This window comes from Lissotriton helveticus, chromosome 3_1, assembly GCF_964261635.1.
Source record: "Lissotriton helveticus chromosome 3_1, aLisHel1.1, whole genome shotgun sequence".
In the NCBI taxonomy this organism is placed as follows: Eukaryota; Metazoa; Chordata; class Amphibia; order Caudata; family Salamandridae; genus Lissotriton; species Lissotriton helveticus.
In genome coordinates, this window is record NC_136061.1 from 1,947,951,320 (window position 1) to 1,947,969,333 (window position 18,014).

General features: G+C 49.4%; 1 protein-coding gene across 2 annotated transcripts in view; it reads right to left on the bottom strand.

The window, feature by feature from the left end:
- DIS3L (DIS3 like exosome 3'-5' exoribonuclease) overlaps positions 1-18,014 on the bottom strand; it is a 294,015-nt gene that overhangs the window by 207,511 nt on the left and 68,490 nt on the right. The gene's annotated exons all lie outside the window — the stretch shown is intronic.

Sequence of the window (18,014 nt, forward strand, 5' to 3'; positions counted from 1 at the left end):
GGCTGGAAAGAATCCAATGCGGTGCCGCTGATTGTAAGGTGTTTGCCAAGGATTTTGTACTTGGAGTTGACTCTTCGGCAGCTCCCACCAGAGCAACTCCTTCTACTGGTGGAGCCGATCTTTTACCCAAGTGCTAGACCTTGACCTCTTCGGACATTCTCGCAAAAAGTGTCCAGCCTGACCACAGTACATACATAGTTTTCCCTGGCGTCTCTTCTCTCTTTCCTCCTTGGATAAGGGGCCTCGAACAGTACCGATTTGCATGGGTTCCTCGACCGTACTTCCTTCATTTCCCTTGCCGACCTCAGTCCTGGCTCGATCAAAACGTGGCGGCAGAGGTCGAGAGTCCTTACGCCTTTCACTTCGCCTTTCAGATTGACGCTGGTCGATTTGCAAAACCAAGTCTATGAGTTCGGAAACATCAGTAGGTCTCTTTGGGATTTGGGCAAGGCCATCCTTCAATTCGTCTTTCAAACCTCTGTAAAATATGGCTGCCCTCTTTTCCTTAGGCCAACTGGTCTCTACGATAAGTTTATTAAATTGAGCAAGGTAAGCTACTAACTCCCGGTTTCCTTGTTTCAAATCTAACAACTCGTTGTCGGTAGTTTGTGAGATAGTTCTTCGATCAAAGATTCGTAGAAATTCTGTTTTGAAATCTTCAAATTTATACAAAACCGGATCATTTGAAGAGACTAGCGGCAAAGACCATGCCGCGGCATCTCCACTCAAGTAAGAGAGCACAAACGCCACCTTGGATTGATCTTCCTTAAATAATATAGGCTTACACAGGAAATGTAAGGAACACTGAGTCAAAAATATTTGAGCCTTGTGTGGGTCACCTTGAAATCTCTCTGGCGGAGCTAATGGAATAGTAGGGGACATGGCATGCACAACCTGCGTAGTTAACTCTGAAGATGACGAAGGGGATGGGGCAAAAGCGGAAGACTTAATTCCTCCAAAATTGGGACTGGGACTAACGGAGAGCTCGTCAATTCTTTGACGGAGATGACTGGCCTCCTGATTGGACTTCCTCACCTCCTCCCTCGTGTCACTTAGCTGCTTTTGCAACCCCTCAAGAATCGATGCCAAAGCCTTCACATCCAAACCCTCAGCCATTTCGCCTGGACGGAAAGTAATTGAGGCACTTCAATCTGTCAGAAGCAGTACCTGCAATTCCAGAGATCCGTGGAGACGATCTGGCCCTATCTTCTAGATGCTAATTCCCAACTCCCGAACCCCCCCTGGTCTCGGATTTCCCCTAGCCCAGGAGAGAGGGGGAAAGGGGAAGTGGATAACAAACAACAAGAGAGACTGCCACTCTAAGTCCTCGTCTACTTCGGAATTCAGTAGATGGGTACCTGCAACGATAAGCAAAGGATTACTAAGTTCCACCCACAGGTTGAAATGATCCTACTACCCTCACCACTCCCTATTCAGCCTTTACCTTTTTATTGAGCGGAGTTTGCCTCTCTCTTTTTACCAAAAATAATTGTCTGTAAGAATGACCTCTGACTTCTCTCCAATGAATCTGGAATCTCACTTCTGAAGGTAGAATTTGGTGGTAGACAGTTGTATATTTATATGCATATATCAATACCCCTATTTACTTTCCTCTACTGGAGTTTGCCATGTGGAGAAGAGATGAATGCTGGGTCATACAAGCGCCTGATGAGAGTTCGTAAGGACGCTCCGAAAATTAGGACAATTACTGGCTGGTTGTTTGTTTGATAGTCTCGTGGAATAGTCTTTTACCAAATATAGTTCAAAGCTCCACAAATGATACCCTCAGTCTTTTATCTGTACAGTTCAGAAGAGGGTGATGCTTTCTTTCAGCTCGAGTTATACAAAATAATATTCAAAGTCTCGCCTATGGTTTCTACAGCTGATGACCAAAGATACTTGAATAGACTCGTAGGAACTAATTATTTAAAGAACGAAAATATTTGATTTTTCCAAGTTCAAAACTGGAGCAAAATAATACGCTCTTCTTACCGTTTGACTGCTAGGCAAGAATAGCGTCACCTGAGGAAAGCGCTCCAAAACTCGGACCCTCTGTACATAGAGTGACGAGGTTCCAAAATACCGCTATAATCCTTAGGCTTTCAGGAAACTCAGCATACGGATGTCAAGACAGAAATGAGACCCCAGGTCTCCCGGAAGGTTCCTCAGAAGATTTTCAGGTAATTCCACGAACACAACGAAACGAGCCGCAGCGCCAAGGGAAGGCGTCCACTCGCGAAATTCTTCAGTTGAAGTGCGCCGCGTTTAGAACGCGAGCGCACGAAATGGCGGGCGGGCAAAAGAACTTGAACGCCAACCTCCACCAAAAAGCGGGTCAAAGGAAGGCAATCTACGAATCCACCATTTTGCCCCAAGCAGAAGCCAACCTCTGTTTCCAACTCCAAAAAGGGAATTGAGGAGTTCGAGGACCAACAGAGAATCCCAAACGGGCTGACAAAGGCTTTTGAGAAGCTGGCTGACGAGACCTGACACAATGTTTAAGGACTGTTTAGGAAAGGGAATACTTCCACCAGATCAGAGACTGGCCAGTATAGTAGCAATCCCTAAGCCGGGGAAACCACCGGAGGAATGCCCTATATCTCTGCTTAATGCAGAATTCAAAATCCTCGCCAAACTCCTGGCGACCCGTCTTCTACCCCACCTGCACACACTCATACATCCGGACCAGTCGGGATTTATGCCACATAGAAACACAGCACTCAATCTGCGGAGACTACACGGGGTGTTGGCTCAGGCGGACTCGATCCTTACGCAGGCAGTAATATTAGCCTTGGACGCCAAAATGGCCTTTGACCTTGTAGAGTGGAACTACTTGTTCGAGGTTCTGAATCGGCTGGGTTTTGGCCCCAAATTCACGACATGGATTAAATTGCTATACGCCGAACCTATTGCGCAGGTAGTGGCTAATGGCCATATCTCGCAACAGTTCCCTCTGGGAAGAGGCACTCGTCAGGAGTGCCCACTCTCGCCTTTGCTGTTCGCAATCTCACTAGAGCCACTGGCTACATTAATTAGAACCACACCACTATTGGAGGGAATACGCTGGGCGGAGGGCAGGGAGGACCGGCTCTCCCTTTACGCAGATGATATGCTGGTATATCTAACAGACCCAGAACGCGGGGTACCGGCGCTCTTGAATCTATGTGATAGCCACGGTAAAATATCGGGATACACACTAAACTGGAACAAATCTGAGATGTATGTCCTTAAGGGTCCGATCCCGGCTCTAAGTGCAGACTGCCCCCTAAGGACAGCTGGATCTTCCTTTAAATACTTGGGAATACACGTCACAAGGGACCCAACGGACTTTATGGATAAAAACCTGGGGCCGCCCATGGCACGGCTTAAGCAGGATGTCAAGTTCTGGGCGGGACTGCCTCTAATGCTACTGGGGAAGGCAGCATTGTACAAAATGATGTCTTTGCCTCGATTTTTATACGTACTTGAAAATACTCCATACCCGGTGGCCCCGAGTTTCTTCAAAAGAGTGGCTGCGCTGGTGTCAAATCTTCTATGGGGGAACCTACCGGCACGCATTGCGCAATCCAAACTACACAGGGGCTGGTAAGATGGTGGAATCGCACTGCCAAACCTGAAATTATATTATTGGGCGACACAACTGAAACCCGTCAATCACTGGCTACACACTCCGCACAATGATCCTGCATTCCAAGCAGACAGGGCACAGCTGGGCACGAACAGCCTATTAGCTCCGTTGTACGATAGACGGAAAGTGCGTAAACTGGAAGGACCCACTAAACTCACTGTGACGTTGTGGCATACAGCGACAACGGCACTAGGAGGGAAGGGGAGAATAACCAAGCTTACACCATTATGGGACTCAAGAGCCCTAGGTAACATGAGAAACAGCAGAGGCTTCTCGCACTGGGATGCTATAGGGATATCTACAGTGGGGGACCTATGGGAGAGGGGAGGCGTGGTGCCTTTTGACAGGCTTAGAGAACTATATGACTTGGGAGAGAGGGAGCTATATAGATATCTTCAGATACGGCATGCATTGCTCGCCGCCATACACCCTGACACTGATTTGCCGGAATCAACCCCGCTTGAAGACCGCCTTCTTACAGACTTTATGGTAGAACGGGCGACGTCACTCATATACCGTAAACTACTACACAACTTGCCGGACCCAATGGCTCCATTGAAGGAGAAATGGGAGAGCGATACACGTGAAATGGATGAGCAAGAATGGAACGAGGCGATGGCGTCGTCTAAGGAAGTCGGCATCTCCGCCAGACTAAGGCTCGTCCAATTGAAAATTTTACATAGGGTTTATTACACTAGGACTACACTACACCGCATTAACAGAGCACAACACCCTTACTGCCTACGTGGGTGTGGGGAAGAAGGGACGTTCTTTCACACTATATGGGACTGCCCTCGTATCCAGGAATACTGGAAAAAAATATTACGAACAATATCACAGACACTGGAGATCTCTCTGCTACCTGACCCACGGAGGTGCCTCTTAAATGTGTGGGAAGCTACTGATTTGTCCAGACATAGTCAGCTATGGGTCACACTGGGCATGATAGTTGCCAAACGCGACATCGCGCAGCGTTGGGGAGTGGCGGAAGTGCCAACGAATACACAATGGTGCCTCAACATGGACAAAATAATGGTGACAGAACGGGCGGTATAACCGAGCGTGCCCGGGGAAGTGGAATAAAATATGGACCAAATGGAACATATACAGGGGGGAGATCTGTGAACCCTTGCCAGAAGACGATCAAGATGTGTCGGATGGGGAAGGGGAGGAGGATTAGCAGACTTCACAGGTCCCGCAAGACAAGAGAGCCATAACATGGGATAGACCACAGTAGGGGTAGGCCCCGGGGAGCGCTGGAGGGGCTGTCAGGAGGACCACGACTGGGAGGGCCTGAACACTCGCACATCCACGACATGGCGTACTTAGGTAGGAGCTAGATTGTAGTTACACAGAGGGGATGCGTAGTCACCCAGTCAAGGTGACCGACGGCCAAACTGAATGACCGCACTGTGATTCCTTACACTTTTTGTGTTTTTGTTATGGTTTTGTGGGGGAACAAAAAACAAAAACAAAAAAAACATGACTTAATCTGCGAATTATGACTGAACTGTACCTTTTCTTTGATATAGTAATAAGATTTATGGAAGAATGACATTTGACTACATCGAGACACTAATGCGTTGTATTTACTGTATTGTGATGGCGGCCAGCCCCATGGGTTGTAGGCCTGCAGCTGTGTACGTTTAAAGGTGCAATAAAGGTTTTTGGGAAAAAAAAAAAAAAGGAAACTAGAACCAAGACATACACTCTGTGAAAGTGTTTCAATTTCAGTTATCGCTTAGTGTTTGTGCGATACTACATTTGCCCTTTCCTTATGTTCAGCTCCACAGTTTGTTATTCCTACACAGTGTCTTTCTCTCAGATGAAGTTGAATAGAAAGGCCAAATGTCAACCTATTATTTGTTCTGCTGTCCTTTGTTTACGTTATTCAGAATAAAGAACTCTGTAAGTAAAATATATTGAGGTTTGTGTGAGCCACACTTGAGTGTACAATAGTAATCTATACGATCTATTAACCCTGGTCTACCAGATACCAGGCACATAAACAAGCATTTGCATTGCAATAGGTTTCGCATTTGCGAGCGTTTAAGCTATTGGCATTGTAAATGACTGCCTTTTATTTATCTGTTTTGATAATTAACATAAAAATGAAAGGCATTGTCACAATGATAATAGCTCAAACTTTTGTAAATTTTAGACCTATTTCAGTTCAAAGTAGCAGCTGCCATTGTCCCGCGCAGCTTGGAAAGTGAAAGCGCAATTCTGCAGAAAAGCATGTTGTGCCTGCAGTAAGAGAAACCCATTAAAGAAAATAGTGCTTAAAACATACTTTGTAACAACAGAAGTAAAAGGGCCAGTCCTCATGGGAGGGTACAAATGAAGACAAGGCGGTACTAAGGAGGGACTAACAAGCCTATTAATGAACCATAAGCCAGCATTTCCAAGTACAATGACACAAGCCAATGAAAAATATGGGCAGAGAGTGGGCGGAGCTTCAAGTCCATACTCGAATACAGCAGGCCTCACAGTGCAGCACATGAGCTGCCCAGGCACGACTCAATAACAGAAAGATGAGGAGAACAGTTAAAGAGAGGTGAAGTAGAGGGAGATGGACTGATTAAGACAAGATAGATACTTGAGGTGGTAAGAGATGTAATGGAAAAAGATAAAGTGGAAGCAACCAGAAAGAAAGGTACCAGGTTGAAGAATAAAGAGAAAGAAATGTAGGGAATTAGGAAAGGCTTTAGAGAAAGGTAGGCAGAAGGAAATGTTGAAGAAGCGAGAAGGGTGGGATTATGCTATTGGTGAGGTAGGGGCAAGGTTAAAAGAGGCGAGTTAAAAAGAAGTAGATGCTGAGAGAGAGGTAGGGTGAGAGGTGAGTTAGTGAGAGGAGAATAAAGAGAGCAGTAAAGTGCAATTTCGTAAAAACATAGGGCGGCTGGTGAATGTTCTAACTGAAAGGGTATAACAACCACACCGAAACATGTTTATTGGGGATGAACCCATGCTCCAAGGGGAAAAAAGTAACAAGTAGCTACATTGATGAGACATTGGCCCTAGCTAAAAGACAGGTTTTAAATGACATGGTAGTCGCAGATGGGACTCCGGATGTCTGAATAGAACGGTGATGTAGAAAAATGGGAGGAATACGAAGGTTTGGCACTGGACCCTGATGCTAAGTGGGACAAGGTGACTAGTCAAATGGCTAAAGCATGGGAACCGATCATAAACGCCTTGAGAGACCCAAAGAACAAGAACATTGGGGGAGGAGCTTATGGCCAGCGAGTCACGCTGTGTCGGAGCTCCTGCCCCAGACGATATAATTCCCTTACAATATTGGCGGAATCGGACATCAACATGGGGGAAAACAGTGTTTGGAAGACTTCCTGCATAGCAGGATCGATAGGCGGAAGATGTCCGGACTACACCGGCGAAGAAACAGCTGAGTGAGACTCTGGGGGAGAGATGGCTTGCCTGACTCAAAATGACGGCGCCTGACCCTCGAGCCTAATTTAGACAAGGCCCCAGAAGACGCTGAAACCCTGATAAGGGGGCCCAAGGGCAACGGAGCCCCCATATGGCAAAGTTGCTGCGCGCGAGACAGAGGTACGTGCAGCACGGACGGAGCCCACCCGGATATCATGGACCGCTCCTCCTCGGCTGCAGCAAAATGGCGTCCTCCTCTGGGATGCGGTACAGGAGTTTATGGTGTCTCCCGGAGGACTAGATAACGCGAATCACCTGAATATACCGGCGGAACGAGCGACTGAGCCCTGGTGACAGAGGGCATTTCAGATAAACTTGCGTGAGTAATTTGACTGCCTTGAACCCTGGAGTAAGCGGCTGCTACCCCCTTTGCCACCTCCCCTCCCCCCCATGGCACTACAAAATCCCCTTCCTGCAGCAGCCTTGAAGAGTTACCTCTTTTGTGGCTACAACAATGGAACCTGACTGCTAGAAAGGTACCTGCTAGAAACGGGGGCACGCCAGAACCTTGCAGGGCACGAACCCCCACCGCCTGAGCCACACTACATGCAACAGTCTACCAGGCGATTCCCCTCCGGTGTAGTGTCCAGGTGACAATGCACTCGAGGAGAATGCCTGACTCCAACATAGCGGATGTGCGAGCCCCAATCACCAGGAGACAGCGGTCGAGGGATCCCAGAATACCCGGGTGCCTGACGTCAACATGGCCACCACACAAATGGTCTAAACAACTAGGCTCCTACCCACTATTCCCCACTCTTGAAGCCCTTTCTCCACCCACCCCCTTCTCGCTCCACCGGACTGCAGCTAATAGAGAAGCCCCTCCACCCACTCTGGACTCCATGGACTGGCTCATTGAGCGCACACCAGCGAGGCTAGAGGTGCTCCCCCACCATCCTCCCCCACCTGGCTCTCCCATCATGACATAAATTATGGGTTCTTACTCCGACCGTTGAGACCTAAATAGCTGACCGATGCCCTGTTGAGCTACCTGTTTAGCTAAAGAGGAGATGGGTTGTGGACTTTCCCCTCAAACATCACCTACCCAGCCAGACTTTGGGCAGACCTTCTTTCGTCTCGCCGTCGTGTCTTCCCCTTTTACCCTACCCTTCGACGCTCCAATTATCTTGTCTTCCTATGTTCTTTAAATGTTCTTAACTGAGACCTTGTCATTTGGCCGAGGCCCGGTGGAGCTACCTGATAGATAAAGAGGAGATGGGCCATGGACTTCCCCCTAGGCCGTCACCTACCCAGCCGGACTTGGGGCAGACTTTCCTTCGTCTCACCGTCATACCTCCCTCCTACCCCTTCACCCTATCCTCTTACCCTTCTACGCTCCAGCTATCTCATCTCCTACACTCTTTGAATGTTTTACTGCTAACTCATGCAATGTTGTAATTGATGTAACTGATATCATTTTGTAACTTAGTGGAACCTCATGTAAAGCGCTCTGATACCTCCGGGTCTAGCCAGCGCTATATAAAACTCATTAAATAAATAAATAAATAAACAAACAAACAAAGATCACGTCAACCAGCCCTCACCAGTACGTTCAATTGTACCTCATCCGCAGTGTAGATGACTCACTACCTACGTTAACCTTTGTAGGACTGATTACGTATGTAGCCCATAGAATGTCACAGATTAAGATGCTATAGGGTTACTAAGGCCATGGTACGCACAACAGAACAGGACAATGCCTTGTGAAATGCCTACCCTTGGTTAGGACTGGGTTTGGCTTCTGTTTGCCAATAATCTCCTGTACACGGACTAGAAACGGAAACATACCATGCATAGATTAAAAGTTATATTGAATACTCCAACTGAATGGGTGAAGAGGACTGTGAAGCGATTACATTTGGTATATGAGCACTTGAAGCACTCGCCTGGTCGCTATGGTGAGTTCAGGTAAAAGCTGCACCCGATTGAAGAGAAAAATGTTGTGAATGTTGCTTTCTGTATCCCCTGCCTGTGTAATTCCTTTCCTTAGTTTATATTTTCCTGTGCTTTTTCTGTAATCTTCGTTCCCCCCCCCTCTTCTGTGCCCCTTGTTTTGCCTTCCGTATCCCTTGTCTGTGTAATTTCTTGCCTTCGTATTATTTCCTGCTCCCCCTTACTCCGAACCCTGTTCTCGCCTTCTGTATCCCTGCTTCGCCCGTTTTTCCCGCCGCTGTGTCCCCTGCGGCCTCGCCCCCACGCCTCCCAGCTGCTCCTCCCTCCCACCTCCCCTTATATAGCGGCTGCTGCGCGGCCACGCCGCTGGTGCACCAGATGCAAGCCAGACTACACCGTCCGCGCCTGGGCTGCGCCCAGCGCCAGAACCCCTGGCCCCCGCGAAGGCCACGAAGCCGGTCTCTGCTACGATGTCAGCACACTCCACGCACTCAAAACCCGGACGAACACACACCTGCTTCCTGGCCACCCGAAGCGCACCCAGGGACCCTTCACCTGTTGCAACTGCAGCTTCACCAGCATCCAACCCACCATTCCACCCCACAAGACAGGTCACAACAATCTCAGATGCATACTCCTGAACATCCGCTCTGCACGCAAACACTCCGTCGAACTCTGGGACCCGGATGAATGACTCCTCAGCACCCGACATCGCCATAGCCATATTGGACGTATACAAGATCGCCCACAGAGACCGCACCAACGGAGTAGGAGGGGGGATCACCATCATCCACAAATCCACCCTCAAGGTCTCGACCAACGCCGACGACACCCTCTGCACCGCCAAACATCTGCACTTACAGATACACACCGATCCCAATACCACCATCAGAGGTACTCTGATCTACAGACCAGCCGACCACAGTTCACCGAATCCATCGTCGACTTTGTCAGCATGCACGCCCTCGCCTCCACAGACTACATCCTCCTCGGAGCCCTGAACTTTCACCTCGAGAACAACAACCACTCCAACTCCACCACCCTGATTGACAACCTCTGACTCGGCCACACGCTTGACCCCATCTTCTAAGCAAGATCCGACGTCTCCTTCAGTCACATCACCAAACTCCACTGGACCGACCACCGCTGCATCCACTTCACCTTCCGGAAAGCCACCATGCATCACCACACCCAACAGATCCCCCGCCGCAGCTGGAGCAAAATTGCCAAAGACCAGCTAAACGCCGCCCTCGCCGGATGCCCACCCTCTGACCCCACCGACCCGACACCGCAGCCGACTACCTCAGACGCTGGATCAATGACTGCGCCAACACCCTCGCCCCGATCAAGAACCCCTCCAACAGACGCACCAATAAGAACGCCAGATCACTGCGGACCTCCAAGCAAAACTGCCGAACACTGGAGAGGAAATGGCACCGCGAACAGACACCGGAGAACCAAACAGCCCACAAGAACGCCATGCGCCAACACCATCACCTCATCAGATCCGCCAAAAATACCTCATTCAAGGACCGCCTTGACAACAACGCACACAACAGCAAAGAGCTCTTCAACATTGTGAAGGAACTCTTCAACCCCAGCTCCAACACCAATGACATCCCACCATCGCAAGACCTGTGCAACTCTCTTGCCTCCTTCTTCCACCGCAAGATCGCAGACATCCAGGACAGCTCCGGCAACCAGACCACCACGGCACCCAATGACACCACAGTCCCCACAGTCTCCACCCACAGCAACCCCCTGCTGGCCTTGACAAATTTCTACGACGACACCATCAAAATCATGAGCACCATCCACTCACTCCCCGTCAGACCCGTGCCCCCACCACATCTTCAACTAGACCAGCACCACCATCTCACCCAATCTCAGCAAGGCCATCAACATCTCCTTCGAGACCGCGACGTTCCTGGAGAGCTGGAAGCACGCCGAGATCAACGCCCTGCGCTAGAAACCCAAGGGAGACCAGAGGGACCTCAAGAACTTCCAGCCCATCTTCCTGCTTCCGTTCCCGGTGAAGGTCATTGAAAAAACCATCAACAAATAGCTGACCCGCTACCTCGAGGAGAACAACATCCTGGACCAGTCCCAGTCCGGGTTCCGCAGCAACTACAGCACCAAAACAGCCCTCATCGCCGCCACCGATGACATCAGGGCCCTGCTGGACAACGGCGAGACCGTGGCCCTCATCCTCCTAGACCTGTCAACAGCCTTCGATACCGTCTGCCACCACACCCTTTGCATTCACCTCCACGATGCAGGAGTCCAAGGCAAAACGCTGGACTGGTCCACCTCCTTCCTCTACGGCAGAACTCAGAGCGTCCGCATCCCCCACATTCCGTTCCGAAGCCTTCAAGATCATCTGCGGCATACCCCAAGGATCATCCCTCAGCCCGAAATTGTTCAACATCTACATGGCCCCGCTCGCCCACGTCGCCAGACTGCACGACCTCAAAATCCTCACCTACGCCGACGACACACAACTGATCCTCTCCCTCACCAAGGACCCTCTCACCGCCAAAACCAACCTCCACGAAGGAATGAAGGCCGTTGCCGAATGGATGAAGAACAGCTGGCTGAAGCTGAACTCAGTCAAGACTGAGGCCCTCATCCTCGGATCCACCCCCTCAGCCTGGGACGACTCCTGGTGGCCGACCGCCCTGGGAACCGCACGGACACCCACTGACCACGCACGCAACCTGGGATTCATCCTCGACTCAACACTCTCCATGACCAAGCAAGTCAACGCCATCTCGTCCTCCTGTTTCAACACCCTCCGCATACTCTGAAAGATCTACAGGTGGATCCCCACCGACACAAGAACGGTCACCCAGGCCCTCGTCAGCAGCAGGCTGGACTACGGGAACGCCCTCTACGCAGGAGCACCGGCCAAACTGCTGAAATGACTGCAACGAATACAGAACGCCTCAGCTAGCCTGATCAACATCCCTCGCCACAGCCACAACACACCCCACCCCACCCCACCTGAGAGAACTCCACTGGCGCCCCGTCAACAAGAGGATCACATTCAAGCTCCTCACCCACGCACACAAGGACCTCCACAACATCGGACCAGCATACCTCAACAGACGACTCTCCTTCTATACCCCGAACCGCCTGCTCCGTTCCGCCGACCTCGCCCTCGCCACCGTCCCCCGCATCCGAAGAGCGACCACTGGTGGCAGATCTTTCCCCTACCTCGTCGCCAAGGCCTGGAACGCCCTCCCCATCCTCCTACGGCAGACCGAAGACCTACTAACCTTTAGGAGGATACTCAAGACCTGGCTCTTCGAGCAGTAGCAGCACCCCCCACCCTTCCAACGCCTTGAGACCCTCGCGGGTGAGTAGCGCGCTTTACAAATGTATTGATTGATTGAATGAATGGCGCAACAGAGGATACAAACATTGGAAAAAGCACCTGTTCAAACCCTTTAAGAAATCTTTGAACCAGTCCATTACCTGACCATGAGCACAGAGACCGGAGAGGCACCCTAACAGAATCCGATGATCAAAAGTGTAGGAAGCATCCAAATAGTTGAGAATGACCAGAGCCACGTTCCCAATATAGTCTCAAATCCTCAACCACTGTTAGTGCTATAACCTGGGCGCTCATACATGTTCAACAACCTTCTTGAAATGGGTAACCTAAGCCATTTAATAATTATTACAAATAACACCTTCTCAGGTACGCAAGATGGAAAGGAGAGTTTTGAAATGGGCAGTAATTGGCCAATTCCTCTGAACCCAGTAAATGTTTTGTACAACAAAGGTACCAACTTCTCAGTTTTAATAATAGAAAATCTACAGAAAATGTAATCAATATTCTGACATAAATCCACTTGGAGGACATTTCAAGGCACAGCAGTATGAACAAGCATTTGCAATGCAATAGGTCTCACATTTACGCGCGTTTGAGCTATTGGCATTATAAATTACAATGCCTTTTATCTATGTTTTAAAAAACAAAAACAAAAAAAAGGCATTGTCATTTACAATGTCAATAGCTCAAACTGGCGGAAATGCAAGACCTATTGTATTGCAAATGCTTGTTTAAAAGGATAGCATGATACACTGTGGGGGAGTAGATTGGTGGCAGCGTGTTGCATTTACTGTGATCCTTTGCAGGAACGGTTTAGGTGTGTATGACCAGAGATGTGCTCTTATTTTATCATGGGGAGCACCGAAACAGTGTATAGGAGCGCGATGGAGAAGGTGGTGTGAGAGAACGGCGTACAAAACATAATTGTAATTAGCTAGTGGTTATAAATTACTCTACAATCCCGAGTTATGTTCCATAGTTTCCCCTTGATGCAAAGGTCAGGGGAACAGGGAAAAGGACCTACATCAATGTTATGGGACCACAACACACTGAATACTATTCCTGCGTCAGTGCAGAAACAGATTCCATGCCTGCACTCCCTTACTGCATGCAGCAGCAATGGCTAAGCATACTACCAACATGTATTTGTGCACACACATATATCAATCAAATTCTGTCTGAAAGGCATTCGCTTGTGTGGAAGGAAGAAAAACACCCTCCAAGCTGTAGTGCCTGTGCATGCTCTGGGATGCACATTCCCATGTTCACAGCACCCTGCATTTAATATTAAAAACGACAAAACTATGTGCATCAAAATCCCAGCACACATTCTCAAAAAAAGAGCATCGACATTCAAAGACAGTAAGGTGAGTATTTTTTTATGTCTACAATCTCACCCCTGCATCTATGATTAGCAGAGAAACACGTAGTAACAAAGACACACCCGCAGCGACATGAGTAACACTTTACCCATGTGAGTAGTAATATTTACTCCATGGCCATGCGGTCACCATAGTGTTACGTAGGCGCTCAGTGGGTCCGGGGCTGGTGGAAGATGTCTGCTTCAGGGCTGGTTTGTGATGTTTAAGTGACCCTTTGGTGACCGCATGGCCCTGCATTTTAAATCTGGCTCCTTATTAACGTGTCTCGCAACCGGAATCAGCAGGGCTTGGAAACCTTTCTTCATTCCCATGCTGCCTCCTTTGAACAGATGTTTTCATTCCTGGTGCAGCCCTGATGTCAGCAGCGGTATTCGTTTCACTCACCCATTCCCAGAAGTACTCGTGGACTTTCTTCCGTGCCCCGAGCTTAGAAAGATACAACAGAACCACATTTGTCCGCCTCCTGTCAGCCCTAGAGATCACGGTAAACAACAGGGAAGCCTCATCGCCCTCTTACTGGAAAGCAGCCACGGCGAGCAGGTGCATTCCTTGGCCCTGGCACAGTCACACCGGCTTCTTCACATTCCGAGCTTCCATATCCTACCAGGAGGTGGCGCCAGATCACGCCACTGACCAGCAAGCGCTGATGCAATGTCAGGAGGCATGGCCCCTGGGTTCCAGTCTGCCGGAAGCAGGGTGCTAGCATGTACAGAGCACACACGCCCCCGACCGAGTTCCTTCGTCATACCTGGAGATCATCAGAGGCTGTTTTGCCCCAGGGCCACCCTTCATGGAGGGACCCTCTTGTTGGAGAACAGCCTAATTGGCTGTCAGATAAACACTTTGCATCCGCAAAGTCGGGTTTCACCCGACCAGGGGATGATTTGTTTTTGGTGAGCCAGGTCCTCGTGCGCAGCAGTTCACCAAAACACACATGTATACCTTGCAAAGGAGCTGTGTGATGGTTTATAAAGACGTGTCTCCGTGCCCATATCCACACCCACCCACTCGCCTCACAGCTCATCAGCTGGGGTGCAGTCCCTAAACTAATTGTCCCAGACTTTGGGGGCGTCAGTGGCGCGCTGGAAAGGGCCTGGTGACACAGGTTTCTCTGCACTATGCATATCCCTCGGATGCCAAAGAATATCAGGATACCAGTGTGCCACGTAAGACAGAAGCTAAGGCGAAAGAGGACAAGTGCAAAAAAAAAACCAAAGCAAGTAGAACGGCACAACAGAATGAAATAAAGAAAGAGTGAAGTAATTCCATGAAAACAAGAAAAAGAGACAGGAGAAAAGAGCGGAAGCCAAAACCAATCAAGAGTGGGATGTACTTTACTAACCAGGAAGGGCATTTGGTAGTGCTAAAGTCCTTCAATGGCACACAACGTTTATTCACCACAGTGCGAGTTCCCCCAACTTCTACTAACGGGACAGCAAATAAACAACCTTCAGGTATGCAAGTAAATAGGTTATCTGGTCAGCTACGCGTGCATGTCTCCTAAACAAGCGGGCGGTGGGAGCGTGAGCGCGCGGTGGGAGACGCGATGTGCATGCACATCGGATGTCTGTGAGTGCACATGGTTTGTCTCCCTTCGCTGGTAAAAGCCACAACAATAGGGTCTCGTCAAGGCGAAGCAGCGTATGCGCTGCGTTGGCTAGGAGAGCGGTGGGAACGTGAGCGTGTGGTGGGAGACGCCATGCGCGTGCACATCAGATGTCCATGCACGCACATGGTTTGTCACCCTTCGCTAGCAAAAGCCACAACAATAGTCTCGCGAAGGCGAAGCAGCGCATGCGCTGCATTCGCTAGGCAAAAACTAAAAATCACAGTTCCTGACACATTTAGGGACATAGTTTAGAGTGCAACTGCACCAGTGCCGAGCTGCCCGAGGGGCTCACTGAACCCTGATTATAGCTGCATTTTATCATTCAAACATCAGTCAGTGGGGCCATTAGCCCTTTGTGCTACATAGGAGTCAAATCTGTGTCTTGAGAAAATCACAGATCTCTCCACCAAGCGCATTAACCATCAGAGTTATCTCACAAATATTATTATTATCCCCTGAAATGTGTTGCCCAATCAAAGGTCTTGGCAGCAGGTATGCTAACACCATAAGTTATTTTAAAATGCGCCACTTTGTGACTAATTAAGTGAGCCAAACAATAAGAATGTACTTGCTTTGCGGCAGGGTATTTTTTCAATAAATGTATACATCGACTGTCAGACTTGCTTTCATGGCCCGCTCCTTGTGGCTCCACCTCCTTTCCGCTTCCACACCGTGACTGCTATTGTGTGTGTTCCCGGACTATTGTTTTCCATTTCCAGCACTGTCGCTGCCAGGGGAGGGACTGACCATGGCTGCCGACCTTGAACTGGACAGGTGGGACTGCTATACTGAAATGAAAGTGGACAGTCGGCGTCTTTTGTTGGCAGGAGTCCCTTTACCACCCCCTTGAAACACAGCACTGTGACTGCTAGAATTGTCCGCATGGGTAAATGTAATCTATTCTAGAGGATGTCTTGCTGTTCTAGTAGCACCGCGCTTCTCGGCGTGCGCACTTTGAGCGGCTCATGACATATGTCACGCATATCGCAGGAAAGTTATCTCATTCTCCCAGCTGGACCATTTCAATATGTGGTGTTGATTTAAAGACTTCTCTGTTCCCATTCTCCGGCGAGCTCTGCCAATTATAGACATACAGCTTGGCCAGAGCCCAACTCCCAAACAGTGCCCGGAGGCAGGGGCCAGGAATCTGATTGGTTCCCTCCAGTGTGCGCTCAGAGGAATGTGATGTCCGGCACCACATCTGAGGAGCAGTGGCGGGGGTGAGGAGCGAAGGTTACGTGTCCCATGTGGGGAAGGCGAAGGAGGCCGGGTTGGAAAGCTGGCCAGGACTTCCCTGGGTTCAGGGTTTACCTGCAGGGGTGGGATGAAAGCTGAGATCCTTAAAGAGTGGGTGGACCTCCCGAAATCCCAGCTCTAAAACTACACACAGCATGCAGCCGTGCCGGCAGTAGCTGCTAGCCGGAGCAGCTGTTCTGCTGGGTCCTGCATCCACAGCTGCGCTGCTTATTTACTTTGCACCTTCCTCTCTGCATCATGAGGAGACAGGGCCCCAAACAGCTCTTTCTATTAGATTTCTTCCTGAATTGTGTTTGCCCGTTCTGGGCTCCTCCTTCTAACCATGGGCCACAAGGCTGCTTTTGTGACAGTACTGCTGCACTTTATAGTCTCTGGGCGCCTTGCAATCAACACGGGCATGGGCTACCACCAAATGAGGAAGAACTGCTTTTATCCAGGTTATGTGGGTCACACCGAATACGGCGTGGGCCACGCAGAAAGGAGGCCAGGTATGTGACAGGCTGCCACTGCTCGCGCTCTTAACTTCACGTGCATGTGTTTGTGATGCTTTTCGAAGCATAACATATAATGAACATTGTTATTTATGAATAAAGTTTAGATGCCACTGATTTGTCGTTTGATAGTAATACATGCAACAGGTGGAAATAATAAGCCACTAAATAGTATTCATGTTATCGGCCTCAGAGGGATGACAAGCGGTACCAGGGTCTGCTCCATGGAGAGGTTCTTGATTTAAAGTAAGCGCGCCACTCCTCTTCGCAGCGTGTGCAGCTGAACCAGCGAGTGCACCTCCAGCAAGCGACACCCACCGCAGTCAGCCACTGATGGGGGAAGCAGCACCACTGCTGAGCAGTGTGCGCCTGAAAGAAAATAGTCCTCACCGACTACATAACGCCGATCGTGTAACACCGCAAGTAAAAGGTCCAGTCGTTATGGGCACTCACAAAAGGAGACAGGGCGGTAATAAGAAGGGACCAAGAAGTCGCATAATAAATCGCAAGCCAGCATTTACCAAAGACAATGCAACCAGCCAATGAAAGATATGCACGGAGACTGGGCGTGGCTTCCACAGCACTTCATCATCTGCTAATACAGCAGAGCGAGCAGCGCATGCGCGCTGCAATGCTAGGTTCAACCTAAAAAGTGCAAATGTCTTGTTGAGCATCAAATGGCATAAAGGAACTTAGAAATGGACATTAACAGAAATAAATAAGTGGAAGAGAGAGAAGTGTGTATGCACATTATGAGACAATCCCAGAAGCTATAACAAATATTATACAATAGATGGCTGAAGTGTTTGTAATACACTTTGTACAAGAAACCTTAACCATGGAAAGCTGGGAAGATAAGTGGGCATTTCACTTCTAAAGGAGGAAGTCTTTGAGGGCTATGTAGAAGGCACGCTAAGCGGCAACAGCTTTTACACCAAGGTAGTGGGCATTCCACTGGACAAGTGCC